The 25,372-nt window shown below is 32.3% G+C and overlaps 1 pseudogene; it reads left to right on the forward strand.

Annotated features, from left to right (window-relative positions):
- The first annotated feature begins 251 nt into the window (after positions 1-251).
- The window catches only part of LOC123649067, a 136,575-nt pseudogene continuing 111,454 nt past the window's right edge, over positions 252-25,372 (forward strand).

Here is a 25,372-nt window from a genome sequence, read left to right on the forward strand (position 1 = left end):
CAGTCCCATGTTTATGGAGCGCCTCCTAATGCTCTAGTTAACGCCTCGCACCGAGCTAGACAGCGGCCTGCGTGGTCAGCCGAACCGGCAAATCCCTGTCCTGATGGAACTTCCTGGGCAAGACTTTAGAGCTGCTGGTGACACAGAACCACGGCCATGCTCTGAGGGAGTACGGGGCCCTATGGGATTCGAAAGAGAACGCTGTGACTAAAGCAGTAGACCTAATATTTGAGATATATAAACCGTTTCCTATGGTTTGTGATACAAAGGTTGTGAGAGACAGTGTTGAGGAATGTGTGGGCGAAAGTCCTGTCCCTTACCCAGAGACGCTCTCACTACAGCTGGTGCCCATCAAGATCGGCAGGGCCAGCGGCGGCTCCCAGACTGGAGAGATCCTGGTAAGTACTGACCCTCTTAAAACGGGAGTCCCTCAACCAACAGCTCGGGGCTTCTGTCTCCACTGCACTCTGAGAAGGTAACCAACTTTGCATTACACTACCCGTCACCCAGCATCGTGATGCTCATCTTTTCCTATTTGGTTTGGGGTATTGTCAGCCCTCTGGGATAATATTTAAAACTTGCTTTTCCATGGGGCCGAACACAGTGGCTCACACCTGTAATCCCAGAACGGTGGGAGGCTGAGGCAGGAAGATTGCTTCAGGTCAGGAGTTCAAGACCAGCCTAGTCAACATAGCGAGACCCTGTCTCTCACAAAAAAAAAAAAAAAAAAAAAAAAACCAGAAAAGAAAGAAAGAAAACCAGCCTTTCCTGATACATTGTGACCCTCACTTGAGAACTACTCTTGGCCTCGTGAAAGAAGTTTTATCAGTATCTTCTAACCTTAGAAGATGATTCAGTATTCTTCAAGCTCAATGTAAGTGCCTTTGCTATACAAGGCGTACTAGCCTTAATACAAGCCAAATTTATATAAGCCTTATATTTGTCTGTGTTGTTTAAGATAGCAGCTTTCAGACCTCACTGATCATCAGGGTCATCGAGTATCTTAAAAAAAAAAAAAAAAAGAAAAAAAAAGATTTCTATGCCCTTTACCAGACCAGCTGAATCAGAATCTCCAGGCCTGGGTCAGGCTTAAGACCAGCTAATCTAAAACACTTTGGTGTTTCATTTCTTTTCTTTTTTTTTCTTTTCTTTCTTCTTGTTTTTTGTTTTTCCTTAAGAGACAGGGTTTCGGCAGGTCCGAAGGTAGTAGGTTATCTCAATTGTTCACAGTCACAGAGTTGAACACTCTTTGTTCAACTCTTTCCCTCCTTCTCACTACTACACTTGACTAGTCTTAAAATACATACACACATACTTATATAATTTTTGTTAAAAAGAGACAAGTCCTCAGTCTGTTGTTCAGGCTGATGTACAGTGGCACAATCATAGCTCCCTACAGCCTTGAATTTCTGAGCTCCAGGGATCCTTCCACTTCAGCCTCCTGAATAGCTCAGACCACAGGCACATGCTACTGTGCCTGGCTAATTTTTTTTTTATTTTTTGTAGAGACAGGGTCTCGCTGTGTTGTACAGGATGGTCTTGAACTCCTGGCCTCAAGCTATCCTCTTGCCTCAGCCTCCCAAAGTGCTGGGATTACAGGTGTGCACCACTGCACCTGGCCAAAAAACACTCCTGGTGTTTCCTGCACATTGAAAAGTTTTGTTTTTTCCATTTGTGTTTTTAATTTTTTTATGTTTGCCTTTTACTGAGGGTAGGACAACATATATTTAGTTTGGTTATCTGAAGTTTAATTGCATTCATTATGTTTATAGTATTTATCCTTGTAAGTTTTGGAATGACCAATCATTTATAGTCATGTTTTAGTTCTTTGCTTTATCTCCTGAAAGTATGTGTGTGTTTAATAAAAATACCGTGTCCCAGAAAAAAAAAAAAAAAGAAAGAAAGAAAGAAACAACCACCAGCTTGCTCAATTGTCATAAATTATGAGAGAGAATTTCTTTGGTAATAATTGCTGGAGTGCTATAAAGCAACAACATTTGACTGATGCATGACACATACATGACAAGAACTATGATTTTAAGAAAAAAATGCACAGTACATGACATGTGATCCTGGATTTGAAGGAACAGAGAGGACTGGAATTTTACTGATGTGATCAAAAATCTAAAGTAGGAAAGCTTTGGTGTTCGGGTAGATTTTTTAAAATCAAGGATTTATTTTCTTCTAACCGTGAAGGAATTATTTTCTATATGGTACAGCTACATTATTTTAAAGCCTTCATCAGCCTGGGTTCTTAGGCAACTTTGGAGGCAAAAAGTCTGCTGAACTATGTAACATATAAAAGATGAACTAAAAACAAACCTTTGTTTTCATAAATCACTAAAAGATTGCCCCCCAATTCTCTATTCTATCCTAAAAAGTGTATAATATAGTATCATTTGTGGGCTGTTTTTGTAAGAAATACTTAAAATGTGTTATAGTAGCCTAACAGTCAGATTATGGGCAGGAAAAAAAATGAATACCTTAAGCTGGAAGGTAAGTTTTTAATTTTATGCACTGGCAAACAGTTAATAAAACTAACCTGTAATAACTTGGGAGGCAGACAAAACACATGATAAGCAATTCTGAGAATAAAGGTTGTTAGTGATTATTGCTTGATACTGATTGTGTGTGGCAACGTGGTATAAAAATATTAAGTCAAAAACTTGGCAGATTTTTAAGCAAATGTGAAAGATAAGGTTTTGAAAATTAGGTAACTTGAAGAAATGTAAAAGTTGATTCCTGGTAGATTCCAAACAGTAAGGATGAAGGATAATGCTTATCCAATTCTTATCTTATTCCCTAATCATTTCTCTGATTTATTGCTTTTGGATCATCCAAAGCCCCATAAAGAAAAAATTATTAATATTGCTAAAGTGAATTAGTATTAAATCTTCGCTAGTGATAGAAAAAAACATTGTGTTCAAAAGTATTTACAACTTAGAGAAGTAATGTGTTTTCACAAAAATGTACAAATTATATAACAAAGAAATTGTGGCTTTCATCTATTCTATAAATTTTTAAAGTTAAATTTCTAGAAACTTTTTAGAAATATTACCATTATCCGGCCAGGCATGGTGGCTCACGCCTGTAGTAATCCAAGCACTCTGGGAGGCCAAGGGGGGAGGATTACATGAGGTCAGGAGTTCAAAACCAGCCTGAACAAAAGTAAGACCCTGTCTCCACCAAAAAATAGAAAAAATTACCCAGGCGTGGTGGCATGTGCTGGTAGTGGTCCCAGCTACTCCGGGAGGCAGAGGCAGGAGGATCGCTTGAACTCAGGAGTTTGAGGTTGCAGTGAGCTATGATAATGCTACTATGCTCTAGCTGGGGTGACAGAGTTAGACTCTGTCTCAAAAAGAAAAAAAGAAAAATAATATTACCATATCAGATATTGTTAAAGCAACTTCTAATTCTTTTTGATGTTTGTCACATTAAATGCTAAAAATGCAAATCTTAATAGGTAATCAAAACTGGTTTTCTTTATAAATGACATAGAATAATTATTTCACAAATTATGAATGGCCTTGTATGTAACACATGCAGTACCTACGGATTTAATTAACTTTTTAATTAACAGATTTAAACTAATTCTTGAACAGGAGATAACAGATTATATTGATTTCTGTTGACACCTTCATTATGGAAGGATACAAACAGCTATTTGTACCATATAGTTGTTTCAACAAAACAGAATAGTTAAGCAGTGATTCTTTTTAAGTATACTGAAGCTGGGTAAAGAAAGCAATGGTTCTCTGTGTTTTTATTGTTGTATTGTACATGGGTAGGTTTATTGTTGATTAAATTAATAATCATTAAATTTCGATGGATTCAACATTTTAACCTAGAGAGTGCCATAGACTTGATAGTATAATTAACAATTTAACTTTGATTATTAATAAAATCTATTAAAATCAATAAAATTGATAATTTTAAGAAAACATTTTATTTCAACATGTAATATTATATATTTAAATATTTTGAAAAATATTCAAAATAGCTACATTATAAAAATAGAAAAGTCAATTTTTCTATAAATTATAGAATATATTTTTAATATGCAATTTATAAATTTTTATTTTTAAAATTGACACCTCTACATTTATTTTATTTTATTTTTTTTTTTATTTCAGCTCATCATGGGGGTACATAAGTTCAGGTCATATACATTGTCCTTGTCCTGCCCATCCCCCCGAGTCAGAGTCCCAAGCGCGTCCATTCTCATTCTCCAGACAGTGCGCCTGGCACTCATCATGTATTCATACCTCCATCCCCTCCCCCCCCCCACCTCCCCGAGTCTGCACCTTCAAGCATGACCATTCCCCAGAGGGGATGGGTGTATGCCTACATGACGAGTGCGTTGGACACCTCTACATTTAAATAGCTAAGTAGGTACTTATCATGCCAAGGAAGAAAAGAAAAAAAAATTAAAATTATAAATAAGTAGGTAGATTAAAAAGGTAAATAGTAGATAGATAAAGACAGATATACTTTTTTAGAAAAATATCTTTACAATTTCTGAAGGCAAGTAAGTTGTTTACATGTTGATGATGGTAATACTTTTTTTGATACCTAAGTATTTAACAAAGGGTATCTCATGATTAAAATTTAAATATTGCCAAGATTTAAAAATAATTATAATTGTTTCTTCCTTGCAACTCCTGTTTGATTCTTCAAGACCGTGTGTGTTTGTGATTAAATTTCTTATATAATCTTCCAGAAAATATTCCAAGTATTAGGGTTCTACCCTCTTTTTTCTAACTTGGGTGTAGCTTAGTAGTTGAGACCACATATTTTTTCATATCCCACATACAGATCTACCTGTGTCTTTTCAACACCATTTTATTTATGACACACACTGTATTTATTCCATTCCTTATTAAATATTACTCATGCTATTTTTTTAACACAAAAAATGTTGCAATAAGTTTTTGCACACATTTTTAGGACACTTCCAATCAAAATAAGAGCTATATAAAATTGTTCTTGCATTTTCATTTTGAAAGTTATTATAAAGTATATACCAAATAGATTACAACTATTTAATTATCCACCAACACCATATGTAAGGGTCGTGATATTTTTAAATCTTGTATATCACTTATCTCATATAAAAAGAAACATTTTATTTATTTTTATTTTAGCCCTATTTATAAGTGATGTTGACGCAATCTTCACATATTTAATTACTATATATGTCTATTTTATAGCTACTTGTTTATATACTGCACATAATATTTTTGGATTGCTACATATTTGTCATATTTCTGCAGGCATATATGTATTTTTTGTTTTGAGTTAGAATTTTGTTTATACATATTGGATATACAGACATTTTAATTTTGTAGTCAGTTTTTTAAAAATTCTACCTTCTTGGTATTTGAAGATTGTGCCAAAATTGAAAATATTTTACATGTATCAAGAATATAAGAGAAATTGTCCATGCTCTTAAAAGATTTTAATGCTGTTAGTGGACATCTAAATCTAGTTTCATCAGGATTTTATTCTGTTGTAATTAGAAGGTTCCAGGTTTTTTTTTCTTTTGTTCCCTCAAAGCCTAGCTACTTTCTTCAATTGTGTACTCCATTTTCATCCCTGCTGATTGGAAATGTCACATAGATCATGTGGTAAAACAATTATATCATTTCAATTATTTATTTGGAAAATAAATGTATTCCTTCATTGTTTAAAAGTACATGATCAAGATATGTATCACTATACTTGATTTATTATACAAATATCTCTGGAATATTATACAAATTATTTAATCTCTCATAATCTCATTTGTTATATGTTAGAATAAAATTACCTGCCTCGTAGAGAAATTGTGAAGGCTAAATGATATTTTGTATAATCATTTGCAAATGCCAAGCTTGACACACAATGAACATTCAAGGAGGCAACTATAGTTTTAATAATGATTATTAGGAATATTTAATTTTTCTTAGATATAATAAAAAACTATTAGTTATGCCTATAACATCATTCTGGAAAAACCTTTGTATAATAAAATTTTAATAGGTTTAATCTGCATTTGGATCTAATTCAAGTTCTGTAAGTAAAAACTGACAAAACCTCTTTCTTCTCTCCACATGAATGTGGCCTTTTTCTCATTAGAGGTAGCTGCAGTTTTACAAATTTGAATTTCTGTCTTTTCCTTATGCTCACTAGGTGATTAATTTTAATTCCTATCATCTCAGAATTAAAATTTTGATCTGCTCTTGGAATCCCTAGGGTTTGCAGTAGCTTTCAGCTGCACTCAGCTGCCTTGTTTGTTCTTCACAAAACTTGTAAAAACATGCCTGCCTCCACCAAGAGAATAGTCCTTATTGTTATATTTCTTGCCAATACTATTTTTCTTTTTTTCCTTTATGACTTTTATTTGCTTTTCTAGATAGTTACCTTCTTTTTCACTTAAGGGGTCTCCCTTAATCCTCAGAATGACTTTTTTAGTAACTGGATACAAATAGCTATGGTAAATGAAAAGTATAGGACAAATGTTAATGTAGCCTATGTTAGAACAACAATATGTATAAAGCACTAGAGATGGCACTGAAAACTACTTGCCTTCACTGTGTACCTATAAATTACATGAAAGTGGAGAATGTGTCTTTATATAATTTTTAGTATTTTTTGTTTATTATTTGAATAATCTGATCAAGTAGTTTGTCCACTCTTTCCCTGGAATGTTAAAGATTTTTTTTTCTCTAATTTTGAGCACAATTTACTATCTTAGCTGTCAGTGCCTGGTTTGACACATTTGTGCTGATATGCTCACCTAATTGCCTTTTATTTTTATCATTTTCAGAGAAGAGCATTGTTTAGTTTTTTATGAAGTCAAATCTAGAGCTTCATTCTAGTGTCAGGGCTTTATCTGTAGTAGGCTAAATGTAACTTTCTCTTTCTGAATATCAATAAGATCAACATTTATTTTCTTTAAGGTATTTGTGATTTCCTTATCTTAACTTTGATAATTGAATCGGTAGTTACAACGTGACATTCTCTCCCATCTATGTTTCTGAAGCAGCATCTTAGAAGCCCATGCAAACAGAATTAATGATCTACATGTGACATAACAAAGAGCCCCAGGGACCCAAAACCAGTGACACTAGTGATCACTTCCAGTGATCCCAGGGATACTGGTAAAAACAACAAACCAACAAACAAAACTGTTGAAACCTCTGGAAATGGTACCAAGGGTGAAGAGCAAGTGAAGAAACTACTATTCAGGAACATCTATGAACATTTAGTATAAAAGGTATAAATGACACCCTGTACTATTTGCTTGCAATGCAAGGCTTTTGAAATTGCCTAAGATTGGGTCTAAATTATCACACATTGAGTTTGTGCCTGAAGCTGGCCTCTTCAATTGGCAAAAGTTTTTATCAGGAACAGGCTTTGAATATCATTAAACATTTTCTCTGCTTTAGTTTTTATTATGGTTAAATGCATTCATTTTTCCCATTTATTTTTTATCTGTATGTATTTGTGAGATACAAGTGCAATTTTGTTACATTGATATATTGCATTGTGGTAAAAGTTAGGCCTTTCAGTGCATATATCACTGAAGCAACACACCTTGTAGCCACCAAGCAATGTCCCGTTATCCATCTCCTTCCACCCCCAACACCTTCAAGTTTCCCCTGTCCATCATTCTATACTCTGCTTCCATTTTTACCCATTACTTAAGTCCCCTTTGTAAGTGAGAACATGCAGTATTTGTGTTTCTGTGTCTAAGTTGTTTCACTTAAGATAATGGCCTCCAGTTTCATCCATGTTGCTGCAAAAAACATGATTTCATTATTTTTATTACAGCTGAATAGTATTCCATTGGGTACATTACCACATTTTCTTTATACAAATACTTGTTAGTGGACACTTAGGTTGATTTCATATATTTTCTATTATGAATATTGCTGTGATAAATATAAGAATGCAAATATCTTTTTTATATATTATTTATTTTCTTTTGGGTAGATACCCAGAAGTGAAATTGCTGGATCACGTGGTGGTTCTATTTAGTTCCTTAAGAAATCTCTGTAGTGCTTTCCATTGAGATTGTACTAATTTACTTTCCTACCAACAGTGTACATGACATTCCTTTTCTTCACATCCTTGTCAACATCTGTTATTTTTTTTATCTTTTTAATAATAGTCATTCTGATTGGTATAAAATGATAGCTCATCGTGGTTTAAATTTTGCATTTCTCTGATGATTAATGATGTTGAACATTTTTTCATATGCTTGTTAGCCATTTATCTTCTTTTGAAAGAGGTCTATTCATGTTCTTAGCCCACTTTTTAATGAGGTTAATTGGTTTTTTTGTTGTTGTTGCGTTCGTTGTAAATTTTGGATGTTATTTCCCTGGTGGATGTATAGTTTGCATATATTTTCTCACATTCTGTAGGTTGTCTGTTCACTATGTTGATTATTTCTTTTGCTGTACAGAAGCTTTTTAGTTTAATTAAGTTGCACCCTGAGGAACTAGAAAAACAAGAACAAACCAATAAAGTTAGCAGAAGAAAAGAAATAACAAAGATCAGAGCAGAACTAATGAAATAGAGACCAAAAAATAATACTAAGGATCAACAAAAAAAAATTTTTGTTCTTTGAAAAGGTAAACAAAAATCAATAAACCATTAGTTAGACTAACCAAGAAAAGAAGGGAAAAGATCCAAATAAACAGAATTGGAAATGTAAAAGGAAACATAAAACTAACACCACAGAAATACAAAAGATTATTAGGGACTATTATGAACAACTGTATACTGACAAACTAGAAAACCTGAAGGAAATAGAAAAATACAACCTCCCAAGGTTGAACCAGGAGGAAACAGAACTCTTTAATGGACAAATAATGAGATTGAATTAGTAATAAAAAAATCTCCCAACCAAAAAATTTCAGGACTAGATGGACTCAAAGCCGAATTCTAATATACAAAGAAGAGCTAATACCAATCATCCCGTAACTGTTCCAAAAAACTGAGGAGAGAAGGAACTCCCCCCAATTCATTCTGAGACTAGTATCACCCTGATTCCAAAACCAGACAAGGACAGAACAAAAAGAGAAAACTAGAGACCAATACCTCTGATCAACATAGATGCAAAAGTTCCTCAACAAAATACTAGTAAATAAAACCCAACAGCACATTAAAAATATAATACACATGATTAAATGGGTTTTATACCAGGGATGCAAAAATGGTTTAACATATGCAAATCAATAAATGTGATATATTACGTAAACAGAATTAAGGAAAAAAACATATTATCAATCTCACCAGACATAGAAAAAGCATTTGGTAAAATTCAGCATCCCTTCATGATAAAAATTCTCAACATACTAGGCATTGAAGGACTATACCTCAAAATAATAAAGTCTGTGTATAACAAACCCACAGCCAACATCATACTTAACAGGGAAAAGTTGAAAGCATCTCCCCCGAGAACTGGAATAAGACAAGGATGGCTGCTTTCGCCAACTCTTAATTCAACATAGTACTGGAAGTCCTCAGTAGAGCAATCAGGCAAGAGAAAAAAATAAAAAGCATCCAAACTGGAAAAGAGGAAGTCATGTTGTCCCTGTTCACTGATGTTACAATTTTATATCTAGAAAACCCTAGAGTCCACCAAAAAAACCTCTTAGATTTGATACATGAACTCAGTAAAGTTTCAGGATGTAAAATCAATGTACAGAAATCAGTTATACACCAACAACAATCTAGCTGAGAAACAAATCAAGGTGGCAATCCTATTTACAGTAGTTTCAGAAAAATTAAATACCTAGGGATGTATCTAACCAAGGAGATGAAAGAGCTCTACAAGGAAAACTACAAAATTCTGATGAAATAAATTGTGGATTACAGAATCAAATGAAAAAGCTGCCCATGCTCATAGATCAAAAGAATTAATATTGCTAAAATGACTCTACTGAATAAGCAACTTACAGGTTCAATTCAATCCCTATCAAAATCTCAATGTTGTTTTTCACAGAATTGGAAAAAAAAACTCTAAAGTTCATATGGAACCAAAACAAAGCCTGAATAGCCAAAGCAATCTCGAACAAAAAGAACAATGCTGGAAGCATCCCATTGGCTCACTTCAAATTATACGATAAGGCAAATTATACTAGCAAAATAGCATGGTGTTGATATAAAAATAGACACATAGATCAATGAACCAGAATAGAGAACCCAGACAAAAAGCCACGTAATTGCAGCCAACTGATCTTTGATAAAGTTGACAAAAACATCCAGTGGGGAAAAATACTCTTTTCAATAAATGTTGTTGGAAAAATTGGATTACTATATGCAGAAGAATGAAACTGGATCCCTATCTCTCATCATATACAAAATTCAGCTCCAGATGGATTAAAGAATTAAATTTATTATAGGAAAGTACAAAAATATTAAAAGAAAACCTAGGGCAAACTCTTCTGGACATTGGTCAAGGCTAGGTGAAGAATTCATGACTAAGTCTTCAAAAGCACAGGCAACAAAAACATTCTTTTTTTTTAATGTTAAAAACAACCTTGAATTTACAAAAGAATCTCCATTTTTCTTAATATTTTATTTAGGATTTTTTGCATCTATATCTTTGAAAAATACAATACTGTACTATCTAGTCAGGTTTTGATATCAATATTATTGTGGTGTCATGACATCGATTTAGAGAGTCTGTTTTCTTTCCTTTGAAGGATGTAAATATAATATATGATTTATATTTTCTTCAAATGTGTGAAATGATGCACCAGTGAAGCCTTCTAGGCAGGCATATATATATATGTTTTGTGTGTGTGTGAAAGTTTTGAATTATGCATTCAAATATGTTAATAAATATATAAATATGTAGATTTTCCATATCTTCTTTTTTCACATATGATAATATTTTTCTTAAAGGAATTTAACAATTTTGCCTAAATTAACAAATTAATTTTGAAAAGGTTTTTCATAATATCATCTCTTTTTTTATTCAATGGTCATAGGATTCTGCATTTCCCTTTTTAATTTTGGCATTTTTAATTTGAGTTTTCTTTCTTTTTATTAACATTTCTCAAGGCTCATCACTCTTATTAATCTTTTCTATTAACTGAATTTGGCTTTATGGAGTTTCTCTATTTTGTGTCAGTTTTAAATTTTATTGATTTTTATTCATTCATTTTTTCCTACCATTTTTAATTAAATTTCCTTTTTTTGGTATTTTGATTTGGGAAACTTGGGTAAGATTTTGCTTTCTTTTTAATAATTTTAAATCGTCTTTTTAAATAATACACTATGTTTTCATATGTTGAATTATTATTAACCTTTAGCTCAAGATATTTCATTAACTCTAATTTGATTTCTTCTTTGGCCCATGAGATTTTAGAAATTCATCTTGTTATTTAGAAACATTTGGAAACTTTGTAATTTTCTTTTTTTCATAGAGTTCCAACTTAATTTTCCAGTGGTAAACATGAGTTGAGTCATTTGAAATTTGTTAAAACTTGTGTTATGGGCCAGAATGTGCTTAATTTTTGTTAAAGATAACATATGTTAGGTGCACTTTAAAAGATGGTGTATTCTGCAGTTGATAATTTTTTAAAAGACATTATGTTTTAGAACAGTTTTAAATTTACATAAAAATTGAGAATACAGTACAGCATTACTATATAACATGCACTCAGTTGCAACTATTATGAATATTTTACAGTAATATAGTACATTTGTATGATACAGAGATTATGTCTAGGTCCTTCATCATTTAATTTTATAATCCCCACTCATTTCCAAAGGAATTTAGGTCAGCACATTTTCTCACCTCCCTCTTTAGTAAGGGTTATTCTTACATTTGAGGTATAGTTAGATTCTCTTATCATAGTCTGCATTTCTTCCTGTTATTTTCTGATCTCTTAAATTATATATATATATATCAAATGTAAATATAATTATATGTGATTATATATAACAAATATAAATATAATTATATATGTAACAAATATTAAGTATAATTTTATATATATATATATATATATATATATATACATATGTATCACAAATACATAGATTTACTCTGTGCTGTAAAGTTCCATATAGGTTTTGGCAATTATATAACGTCATGTATCCAAAATTATAGCTGAATAACAGTGGACTGTAGTAGGCTAGACAATGTCCCCAAAGATATGTAGTCTTAATCTTTGGAACCTGTAAATGTTTCCTATATGGCAAAGACTGGAAGATGCTTTTAAATTAAAATCTTGAAATCATGAGGTCATTCTGTACTATCAGGGCAGTATAAATGCAATCACATAAACCTTTTATGTGGAGGAGACCAAGAGATTTGATAACACACAGAAGAGGTGATGTGAGAATGGAGCATACAGAGATTTGAAGATTCTGGTTTTAAATTGGAATATGTGGTCACAAATCAAGCAATTTGGACATCCCCCAGTAGGAGGAAAAGGCAATGAGTGAATTCTACCCTAGAGAATCTGGAAGCATCACAGGCTTGCAGACACCTTAATTTTTGACCCCATTTTAGTGATTTTAGGCTTCTGGTCTGCAGAACCGTGAGGATTCCTACATGTTCATTGTTTTATATCTCATTTCTTTTTAATCCCCAAGTAATACGTATTGTATAGATTTGCCACACTTTATTCATTCACCTATTAAAGAACATTTGATTGTTTCCGATTTTTTATGATAATTAATAAAGCTGCTATAAATAGGTTTGGGTTTTTCTGTGGATATTAGTTTTCAAAGCAATTGTGTAAATATCTAATAGCACAATTGCCAATAACTATGGATTCAATTTATTTTCTAGGTATAGGCCTATTCAGATTGTCTATTTCTTCTTGAGCGTTTTATAAGATAGTGTGTCTTTCAAAAAATTGGTTTATATTATCCAGGTTATAAAATTTTGGAGCATAGAATTGTTCATAATATTCCTTTACTATTCGTTTACTATCCTTTTAATATCCTTGGGATTTTTGCAGTATTTAATGTCTTAATATTTAATATCTGCAGTGATATTTCCTCTTCCTATCTAATGTTAGTAATTTGTGTCTTCCTTTTCTTTTTTCTTAGTTAGCCTGGCAAGAGGTTTGTCAATTTTATTAATCTTTTTTAAAAAAACAGCTTTTATTTTCATTGATCATCTGTATTGATTTTATTTTTTTAATTTAATTGATTTCTACTCTAATTTTTATTATTTATTTTCTTCTGTCTTGAGGTGATTTTTTTAAATCTTGAATTGGTATTCAATTTTTGTTGATTTTTTTACATCGCTTGATATATTCTTGTAATTATTTTTCTCTATTCTGTTGATATGGTGTCTAAAATTAATTGATTTTCAAATGGTGAGGCAACTTTGCATACCTGACAAAAAATCATGATTGTTCATGGCATATAATTTTTCTTTTTACATTACTGAATTTATGTTTGTTGTGGAATGAGTGTTTGTGCCCCCCTAAAATTTATATGTTTAAATGCTAATCCCTAATGTGACTCTGTTTGAAGACAGGATCTGTGATGAGGTGATAATGGTTAAATGAGTCTATAAAAATGGGGCCCTAATGTGATAGGGCTGATGCCCTTATAAGAAAAGAAAGAGACACCAGAGCTTGCTCTCTCCATCTCACCCTCATGTGAGGACACAGCAAGAATTCCTTCAGGTTTTATTTGAGGAAGTCTTTATTTTTCCTTCACTATGGAATAATAATTTAATGGGATATACAATTCTATATTGATAGTTTTTTTTCTTTTACAGTTTAAATATTTTACTTCACTTTGTTCTTGCTTACATGGTTTCTGATGAGAAGTCTGATGTTATCATTATTTTTCTTCTATGGCTAGTTTTTTTTTTTCTTTCTGTTTTCTTTTTTTTTCAAGATTTTATCCATTCTTTGTTTTTTACAATTTGAATATGGGATACTTAAGTTAGATATTTTTTGTACGTCATCTTGCTTGGTCAGCATCTCCATCTCTCTCTCTTTCTTCTTCTCTCTCTCTCTCTCTCTCTCTCTCTCTCTCTCTCGTATTTCAATTAATCAATTAATTGTGTGTTACTTCTTTTGACATTGACCCAAAGTTCTTGGACATTCTGTTGTGTGTTTCAAATTATTTTTTCTCTTTCCATTTTAGTTTTGGAAGTTTCTATTGATATATCTTCAAATTCACTGATATTTTCTTTTACCATAGACAAAAGAGCCCATCAAAGACATTCTAATTTTTTTTGCATTTTTAAATTATCTCTTTTAATTCTGTTTGATTCTTTCTTAGAATTCCCACATCTCTTCTTTAATTATCCATCTGTTCTTGTATGTTACCCACTTTTTTCATTAAAACTGTATTCATCATATCAAATTCTTTGGCTAATAAATCCAAAATCTGTGTCATATCTGAGCCTGTTTCTGATGTTTGTTTTGTTTCTTCATATTATGTTTTCTCTTGCTTATTTCAATGCCATATAATTTTCTATTGATAATTAGACATTATTGTGTAATAGAAACAGAGGTCATTAATTCATTTTCAGCATGACATTTGATGTTAATCTGTTAGGAGTTAGGCTGTTTAAGTTTTGCTGTGGATATGGGTGCCAGAGGTTTCAAATTCTTCTAATATCCTTGTTTGCTTGTTTGTTTTTATCCATCATTGTGTTTATATTTCTGTAAAAATTCCTTCCTAAGTACAGACTGCACCTTGTGACTCTTTCAGCTGTAGTCCACTGTTATCATAATGGACCCCTGTTGATAGGGTGCTAAGGGGTGGGGGGGGAAAGCATTTTGTTTAAATCTCAGTCTTTCAGTGGTCTTGTGTGTCTAGATGAGACTTGACAGGTGTTTCCTTGCCCAGTCTATTACTGAGAAAGGAAAGCTAGAAGAGGAAAAGAGTTGAGTCTGTCCTTCTTCTATGTTATATAACATTTTAGTTAAAAAAAAAAAGGATTTAGTATATAAAATACATGAGCAAATAAACTACAATTTTCTAAATATTTATTTTATTATTCTGATATAGAAGAAACCTTCACCTTAAGAAATTAGAAAGATAAGACTGGATAAATCTAAAGAATATAATAATATAGATAAGATCCAAAACCAGTGAAATGAAAAAATAAACTACAATAAATTTGAATAAAAATAGTAAATGTCAACTCTTTCAAAAGTTTCATAAAACATCAAAATTCTTTAAGCAGAAAAAACAAAGCATTTAAATCTAGATTATAATTGAGAAAGAGTACACAAAGAATATGCCCCAACATTTTAAGAATATAAAAAATGTTAATAATGCTGCTATATTTGACATAATGTTAAAAAATACTGAAATTAGAGCGGAAAAGTTGGCTGCAACCATTCTATGATATAAAGTACAGTTAATCGTAGCACATTAGTGCCTTCTAATCCTACAAACAGAGCTTTTTATAATGGTTTTCTTCCCTTATGTGTGTCATGGAAAGATCTAACCTGCCATTCCTAATGCTATCATCAGCCTAGGCCACTTAACCTAAAACCAAAGAAGACTAGAACATCATTAGAGGCTTTCATGTTATTTGAAACCAATAGCATCTTCATGCTACTGAATGAAAGTGAATGAAGAGGACAAATAATGTTTGACCATTCATTTCCCCAAAAGTCTGGCCCACCCAAAATTTTAAGTTATATATTATCTTTGAAAAAGAGAATAAATTATTGCTATATTTTGAGCAGTCACACAAGTTTTTGGTCACCTATTTGTATCTTCCTGAATTTCACATTGTCTTTTTTATAAATAAGACAATTAAGCCTAAAATTTTAGCTTAATCATTCAAGTTTTGCAGTTTATTTTGATTGTCGGTACACTTCTACATATGCTATTATTATGTCTTTACAAATATTGAAAAATTTAATAAAAAATGAGTTATTTGGGAAAATAAAATATATTTAAAAGATCAGTATAATCATAAGCTATGAAACTATATAAAAATCAAATGGCTTACTAATGACTATAAAACACTTCTGAAAATATTAACAACAACATAAATTGTTCTAACAGGTTTCTCTTTCATAAGGAGCTTCTGTCATAATTTACATTATCATTTTACCATAAAAATAATTCAAAGTTGATTCGCTAAAATTTATCCTGGAAAATTGTAAACAAACTAAAAACAGGAAGATACACAAAGATCATTAATGGAATGATAATGTACAATGTCACATCCAGATAAGAATCATAAAGAAAAAACAAACAATTTAATGGAAGCTAAGAAATATTAGATAAATAATATTAATATTTTAGTTTTCAGTGAACACTGGGATTCTAGGCTTAATAAATTTAGAAATTCATATTTTCTGTAGAAAGCTTTGTTAAGAGTTTCAGTGTATTAAAACAGAAAATAACTCCAATATTGCTACAACGTGCTGATATTTCTTGCTTCGATTTAGTTGCAAGATAAGCTGCAAAGCAGCAGAAATAGACACTGCGACTTAGGTCTGTAATCTTTCTTTTTTAAGCCTAGTCACTTCTTGAGAATTTTTTCTTCTTTTTATGGTTTCTTTTAGTTTCTTCTTTTCACCTTGACAGGAAAAATTCTGAAGAATTGTAGTGGGAACTTTTTGGTACCTCTTTGAAATTGAAACCTGCATGACTATCAGGGCTTAGTGTAACAGATCAGAAAAATGTACCACTTGGGGATTATCTGAAATACATAAGGGCTGCATAAGTAAGAAATACCCTTGGAAGGTGTCCTACCTGGTAGTACAATAGAGGAAATTCAATATGGAAAACTAGTGACAATGATGTTGAAGAACTAAAGGAAAACGAATGGTGAGATAACTCAGAGATTAGCAATATCAAAAAGCCATTGGTACTCCTAGAACTAAAGGGTCAGAAAAAGTTTGTGATGTTGTAAGAGCTGACGAGCCAGGTTGTCTGGCAGAAGCTAGAATTGTGGAGGAGATGTAGTAACTTATTAAAAATGCTACTCAAAAGAGAGGAGAGGAAGAGAAATACCTTTTTTTCTCCTTTCTTCTTACTCTCTACTGCTAGTCCCTACTGTTATCCAAACTCAAGAGGAAGGCTCAGGGAAAAGAAGTCTGGAAAATATAGTCGGTACGGTTCAAGCCTTCTGCGCCAGAAATGAGAGAATAAGAAGGGTGATGAATAAACCTGAGAAAACAAACAAACACACAAAATGTAAAATGAACATTATTCATTTTATTTCTGTTAATGGCTAGATTATTCAGAAGAATCTGGCAAAAAAAATTTAAATGCTCCAAAGTATTTTAAAATATTTAAAAAGACAAACTATACAAGATTGACCATAACAACCAGGGTACAATTCAGAGGAAACAGAAACACAGAGAAATCAGCAATGCATAGGAAAACTAAACCAGCTCTTCATGCAGCTATGGAATTTGCCAGTACTGTCAACACTGGGCTTTAGTTTTCTTGATCATCTAGTGTAGGAAACATACTATAAGTCAACTTTATAGATCTTTCATATAATGAGAATCTAACAGGAAAATTATCACAATTTTAGCTCAGGTTAAGTTTGAACATAAAAAAATCCACCCCACACTATGCCACAGAAAAATAGCAGAGAAAGATGAATTGCCACTAAGGGAAAAGAGGAGACAAAAGGACATAGTTGTCTCTGAGAATTGATGATCAAGGCATTTCCCCCACATGAACTTGGAGTCTGCATCCACACAATCAGTGTAATGCAGGGAATCTTAACTTCTTTGAGCTATTCCAGATTAGCAGTACTCCAGATGTCTAGCAAATTAAAACACAAATGTTCATTAAGAAATTTACTTTCATCCCAAACCTAAAAATCCCATGAATAATTTCTTAAACATAATGACCACAAAGAGTAAAGTACATTCAAACATAAGTTTCCAATGTTGTTATTCTCCTTTTAGAGGATCTTGCCTACATTTGGCCTCTTAAATTGTCATTTCAGGTTTAGAATAAACCTGTTAAGTTCCACCAAAAAAAGACTTGAATGCAAAAAGTATGTTTGGGAGTTAATCCTGGCAGGAGAGGCAAGGGAGTGGGCAAGGTGAGGCTGGTAATGATAAAAGTAAATGCAAGCAGGAATTATGGAAGTTACTGGTATAGGCAATGGGGGTTCTGTAAGAACTTGGAAAACAAACAGAATCCTGCCAAGGTTGTCCATCTGAGGAATGGGAGTCTAGCCCATAAATACACCAGAAATTGTTCATTTATTTAGACATTTTGTCAGTGATTAGAATACTTCTTCATGTCAAGGTCTCCAGTGGGTCAGAGCTGAGCAGGTTCTTAACAGTTTTGAAGAAGACTATGAGGCAGAAAAGTGAAAAAAGAGTATGGTACATATTTGAAGTGTAACCTAGTCTATGTGCACAAGACTATATCCATCACCACTGCAGCTAATATTTGAGGTGACCAAGAGAGTATGATATATGGAAACAAATATGTCTGCTACACATACTTTTGTTACAATTACTTATTGATATGTGAAATCTTAATATTGTAAAGGACATCTTTTATATTATTTCTAATTGTTTTAAAATCATACAGTTTTTTTTCTGTGTACACAGTAACCTTACTACATAATGTATGAATTCCAAAAACTTTGATAGATTTTTCTATTATCTATAATTGCAATCATACTATGTATTGATTATAATGCAAAGAATGACAAAATTATGTCATCTCTTCTTTATGATTGCCTTATTTATTTTCATCACTTAGACGTTTTCTCTTTTTTCCTCCCTCACCTAATTTCACTCTCCAAGATTTTTATTAAATGTTTAATGAAAGGATTCATTATCGTCTCAAAAAAATTTTCAACATTTTCTCATTTTGTATGATGTGTGCTGGAGAATTCTTGTACAGATTGTTCCTAAGATTTAAAGATCTACTTTAATCATAAATGGATTTTGAATTCTATAAAACACTTTTCCTGCATGTATTGATAAGATCGTGTGAATGTGTTCTTTATTCTGTTAATAGTGTGAATTGGCTCAATATGTGTGTGCAAGTTTAAAATTGACAGTTACATTCAAGGATGGTCCTGAAAGACAGTGAAATTGAAATTAAAAAGGAAAAATTATCAGTAGATGATAAAGCTTCAAGTAAAGGAAAAGATTGATAAATGAGACCTGTTCAAATTAAGAATTGCTTCACCTTTAGGAAAATGAGAATGCAAGCTGCATTTCAACATTGTTTCACACAGTACCAAATTAATTCAAGATTTCCCTGAAGAAGAAAGCAAGATAAAAATATTCAGGGATTAACTAATGCATCTGCTTATGGCTCCTGACACTGAAAAAATAGCTATTTAAAAATAACTATAGCTTTTTTGTGTTTTCTTTAACAATTGTCCAAAGTAATCTTGACTTGATTTGGTGCTGGCAATCTTGGTAATAATACCAGATAGCTTTCAAATTTCTTGCCTGTGGAATTTTTTTCTTTTTTAGAACAGTCAATATACAGGTCCCTTATTGAGGTAAAAAGGAATTGTTTATGGACACTAATCTGCATTTGTAAAACTATCCCATTCTGAATGAATTTTTATGTAAGTCATTCCAAACAAATAATATTTATGAAAAACCATAAGCCAAATTGAAATTTGTACTTAGATTTTGAGCTAAACTATAGCTAAACTATATTCACAAGGAAATGATCATATCTGCAGTGCTTCAGCCTTTCCTTTATACCATCTCTAAAATTCCTTCTAAAATTCTAAAGTTCCTTCAAATGTTTAAATAAAAATAAACATTTGCAAGGCAGAGAAAATCAATATCTACTTAGCATATTTATATTTTCTTAGCATTTATAATATACTATTTTATTTTTGTTTTATGATTATTTTTGGTTTGGGACTTTTATTATGAAGATTATTACAAACATACATGGATAGCAAACAATATTAAACATGTAGGTTGTTACAGTACTTAGTTCCAAGTTGTTTCCTTGTATTTTCTTTCAAACCCTTTCTTTTCACTTTCTATTGATCTGATGCTCCAGGCCTTATTTATGCTTTGAGCTGTTCCCACTCAGATTGGAGCCTTATCTTTGTGAGAATAGACCATAGTTGAATTTTTATAGCTTCTCCTCAATACAATGAATCCTTTGCATTCTGTGTTCATCCATAAACTTTTGGTGGGATAAAAAAATATAATGCATGGAATAAATTGTGACTTTTAATTTTCTTTGACACTTATTTATGTTTTAATTTGTCCCCATATCTCTCTGCATTATTGTTAAAAGGAGTGTAAAGGAGATTTGGATATAGGCTGTCATTGTTGGGACTCAGGACACACAACCCCAAAATGTGACTATAGGAGAGCAGATATGCCACCAAAAATACACTTCTTAGTCATATTTCCAGCTGGTTATTTTGAGCATCTGCAGACACAGGAGTAGCTCTGAGAAGCTGCTGTTTTATAAAGGAAATTTTCCTCTATAAAGGAAATCTACATTAGTAAAATTATCTGTATCAGGAAGAACACTGCTCCCAGACAACTTTCATTACTTGACAGATTTTTATATTTTTACCAGATAATCTTTGTACATTTTCCTTCCTTCACTGTCTCATAACTGGTCTCCACCATCCAATTCCCCGCAAACCCCACATCCCTATTCCATTCGGTAGCCTAGGATGTTATATAAGCTTTAATTATCTGCTCCTTCCTTAAGTCTCATATTTTGTGGGACTCTTGTGTGCCCTTAGGCAATTAAATATGAATTTGCTTTTGTTAATCTATCTATGTCAATTTAATTTGTAGACCAGCCAAAGAACCTGGTACATTGGAGGGAGGCCATTTTCCCTCCCCTACAACATCATCCTTTAGACTTGATTTCAAACATGAACCCTAGACTAGGTCCACGATTGGAGGAATTAAATAGTGTAAGAGAAGCTGTAGCAAACTGAGCTTGCCAGCTGACCATAGCAATAAAATAGAAGTCTGCATTGAAGATGAATTTTGCTATCACCTGCTACTTGTCACTGTGAGTAGAAAGGATATCAATGATAAAAAGGAAGAAGCAGGTAGTTATTATTGAGATAATTATTGCTTTCCAAATATCTACATGTACTGCTCATTGTCCAGTCCCTACGAAAGTGGAGCCCTGTAGCTAACCACAAGTGAGCAGAAGTGAACATACATGAACATTTAGGAAGACAATGGCAAGAAGAAGTGAATATTTAAGAGAAAATAATAAAAAATACTAAAGAGGAAAAAAATTAAATAAATCTTTTGCCCATATACCCACAGTTCAATTCTTAATTACAATAGATATATGTCTTCATAACTGGTAGGATATATCCTCAGCACAAGTGAGATTAATTCCAAAGATGGAAGCATGATTTAATGTTGTAAATTATATTTCTTAAATAGACCCAAGGAGAAATAGCATGTACCTATTAATAAATCCTGAAAAAATATTTCGTTAAATTCAAATTCATTTCTAAGGAAATTTCTCAGTGAAGTAGGACTGAGTTATTATTTCTTTAATATTCTCCAAACAAAATCTTACCAATTTGGGTAATATATTTTCTCTATAGGTTAAGAAAAAGGAAAGCATGTAAATTCTGATTCTTATTAGGCATTATATTAAAGAATTAGGCGATGGGCCGGGCGCGGTGGCTCACGCCTGTAATCCTAGCTCTGGGAGGCCGAGGCGGGTGGATCGCTTGAGGTCAGGAGTTCGAGACCAGCCTGAGCAAGAGTGAGACCCCGTCTCTACTAAAAATAGAAAGAAATTATCTGGCCAACTAAAAATATATATACAAAAAAATTAGCCGGGCATGGTGGCTCATGCCTGTAGTCCCAGCTACTCGGGAGGCTGAGGCAGTAGGATCGCTTAAGCCCAGGAGTCTGAGGTTGCTGTGAGCTAGGCTGATGCCACGGCACTCACTCTAGCCCGGGCAACAAAGTGAGACTCTGTCTCAAAAAAAAAAAAAAAAAATAAAGAATTAGGCGATGAAATTTGATAAGACCAGCTACTGGAGGCATAAGGAGTAGAAAAGGAGGAAAAAACATCTCTATTTGCAGATAACAAAGTAGGAGATACAGGAAAAAAATAAATAAAAGACAAAATCAATAGGCAAGATATTAAATATCATAAGTTTCACTAGGGTAATAGGATATAAAATCTACATACAGAAATAAATTACCTAAATGTATGTAAATAAGTCATAAAAATGTAATAGATGATCTATAAAAAGAAAATGTTAAAAATTTAGCAATAAAATGAAGTATAATAGAAAAGTGCAAATTCTACATGACTGAAACTGCAAAATGCTTGTGGGAGATCGAAAAGTATACTTGAATGATTGGAAATTCATACCAGGTGCAATAACATACAGATGTCTCTTCTTCCCAGATTAATTTATAAATTAAATCAAATCCAAATAAATTCTCAAAATATTTCTTTTTAAGCTATCTAAGCGAACTCAAAGATTTATATAAAAATGTTATAACTAGTCAAGAAAACTTGAAAAAGAACAATAAGAGGAGGCAGCCCCTTTAGATACTAAAACATATTAGAAAGTATTCAGATTGTACTATGTTACAATATACCGTATTAAAGTATTTAATGCAGAAACTAAAGCTGACTGAAATATGGGAAGAACTGAGTGAATTAATATGGAGAAGAGAAGGTCTAATAAATTTAGGTTGAAGCACTGGAGAAGATAGAGAAGCCAGAGCTCAGAGAATGTATACCAGAAACCACGTATGGCAACTGTGACTGTGGAGAGGGAGTCAAAGAGACTTGGGAAAACTTCCATGTCTCATGGCTCCTATCGTGGAGAGACCTGTGAAGCTGCTATACCTAGCCAAACAGCCATTCAAGAATAAATACATTTAATTTTGCTTTCCAAAGTTCATCTAATTTCCTCTCATTTGATAACTCTAAACAAAAAACTAGAAAGTTGAAAGGATTGTGATAAACATAGCAGACTTGCAAGGGACTGATTATTCATGATACAAAATCTACAGCAGATAATCCACCCTAGTAGATCTATATTTAAAACAGTGAAGTATTACCTTATGAATGTGTGTGCACAAATCCACACATTGTTTATGTTTGTGCATACACACACAAAATAATGGAACAGAAAATAATCCAATATATATGGAAACTTTCTATATGAAAAAAGCATCTCAGATTATTGGTCAAAAAAAAGGACAATTTTAACATGGGAGTGATAAAATCCATTCTAACTATTACATGAAAGTCAATGTCAGCAAAGTAGAAGATGTATAATTTTTCCCTATAAAGACTAAAAGCACTGATATAGCAAAATAACATTCTAAGTGGAGTCAAAATGAAAATGAAAAATTAGAAAATATTTTCAACTAATATCACTAAAAATAATAGCTGTAGAAATTGAAACATAAAAAAGCAACAACTCAATAAAAATTGACCAAAATGTATGAACATATAGTTCAGAGTTAAATGACAGAAAGCATTTCTTAACATGTTTATTCCTATGTGTAATAATATAAATGTAAATTATTACTACATTTTGGTAATATTTACCTTATAATATTTGCAAAATTCTACAGTTTGACAGTGGATCATTGTTGTTAGCCTATAGAAAATAAGACACTAATTATTAAACTATGGCATATCCTCAAAGTGGATTACTCTGCAGCTATTAAAAAGACATACAATTAAGGATAATACCATATTTTGAATATTAAATAAGATGAATGACTTGTTAATGAACATAGCAAAATAGAAAATATTTTATATAGCTACTGGTCTTGCTATAAAAAAGTATGTGTGTGTATACATGTATATACATAAAGTATTAGTTACTTAGGGTTGCTATTATATGTTTGTAAAATATGCAAACATGATAGCTTAAAAAAACAGAAATTTATTTTCTTTCATATTCTGGAGGGCAGAAGTTCAAAATGAAGTTATCGGGAGGCCAATCTCCCACCAAAGCTTCTAGGTAAGAACACTTTCTTGCTTCCAGCTTCTGGTGTCACCAGGCATTTCTTGGCTTGTGGTACCAAAACTCTAATCTCTGCCTCTCTCTTCACGTGGATCTTTAGATGTCCTTTTACCTTTTGTCTCTGTGTCTCAAGTCTCCTTCTTCTTTATCTTAAAAAACACCAGTCATAGGAATCAAGGCCTACTCTAAATACAGTATGCTGTCATCTTGAGATATTTAAATTAAACCCCTTATTTCTATGCAAGGTCACATTCAGAGACATCAGGTATTAGGACATGGACATATATTTTGGTAGACACAACTCAACCATTTATATGTGTGTGTGTGTGTGTGTATCTGATTATCTATTTATCTGCATATCTATTGTATCCATAAAGACAAAATTCAACTCACAATATACCTATCTTTCTAAAAAATCACCTAAAGAGTAAATGAGAAACCAATAAAATTGTATCCCTTTTAGAGTGGGTTTGGGGAATGGGATAGAGGAGACCAGACTAGAAAAAATCTATTTGTATTAGTAGTATAACTCCTTGTGTGAATTTGAATTTGAACCATGTAAGCTGTTTTTATATTCAAATGTAAAATTAAATATAAAACAAGTGATAATTAAAACTTAAAGCAAACTAAAACGTATGATGCTAACTCTACATTAGGTTGGTTCCATAAGGATAATGAAAAAAGAATACGTTTAAGTGGTTTTATAACACAGAATTTTGACTAAATGTCCAATGTGGCATACATTTAAAGTGCTCCAAGCTCCTTGGAGAAATAACTAAATATATTAATAGATTTGGGATAGAAAATATATAAGTGCACTTGAAACATGTTGTGCCAAGAAACAAAACTAATGAGCATTTGTCAACATAATAAAAGAAGCAAGCTTAACTGTCTCCTACAGGTCAAATGAGAGAAAATTTTATATTAAAAATGGAAGCATTTGAAATACATCAAATATAAAAAATCCATGAGTTTACAATGATAACTATAGAAAGAGAAAGTAAAGCTGAAAATCTCATTTTTCTATATGAGAAATAGTTTTTATACCAGCTTCTTAATCTGGGAAATCATGAGAAAATATTAAGACTTTATCTTCCCTGTCTAAGAATTCTACTAGATAGTCATGAAATAGCCCCAGCTAATGAATGAAAGTTATTCTTTGCAGAGGAATGTCAGTTTATAAATGTAGAAAAAAAAATTATAAATGTGAACTAAAATAAAATCCTAAGGCCCCCAACTGACTGAACAGACCCCCTCTTGGCCAAGGGAACCCTAAAAAATCCTTAAAATTGAGTTCCTGGTCACAAAGAGAAGGGAGGTTGGACACATCTTGTTACACTTCCTCACTTTTGGAATTTAGATGCAAAAATTGACCAGCATTAATATTAAAACAAGAGACCACGAGACTGACAAAACGGACTCTGTGACAATAAGATACTAAATTATTAATAGGACCTAAGG

The sequence above is a fragment of the Lemur catta genome, chromosome 13 (genome assembly GCF_020740605.2).
Source record: "Lemur catta isolate mLemCat1 chromosome 13, mLemCat1.pri, whole genome shotgun sequence".
Taxonomy (NCBI): Eukaryota; Metazoa; Chordata; class Mammalia; order Primates; family Lemuridae; genus Lemur; species Lemur catta.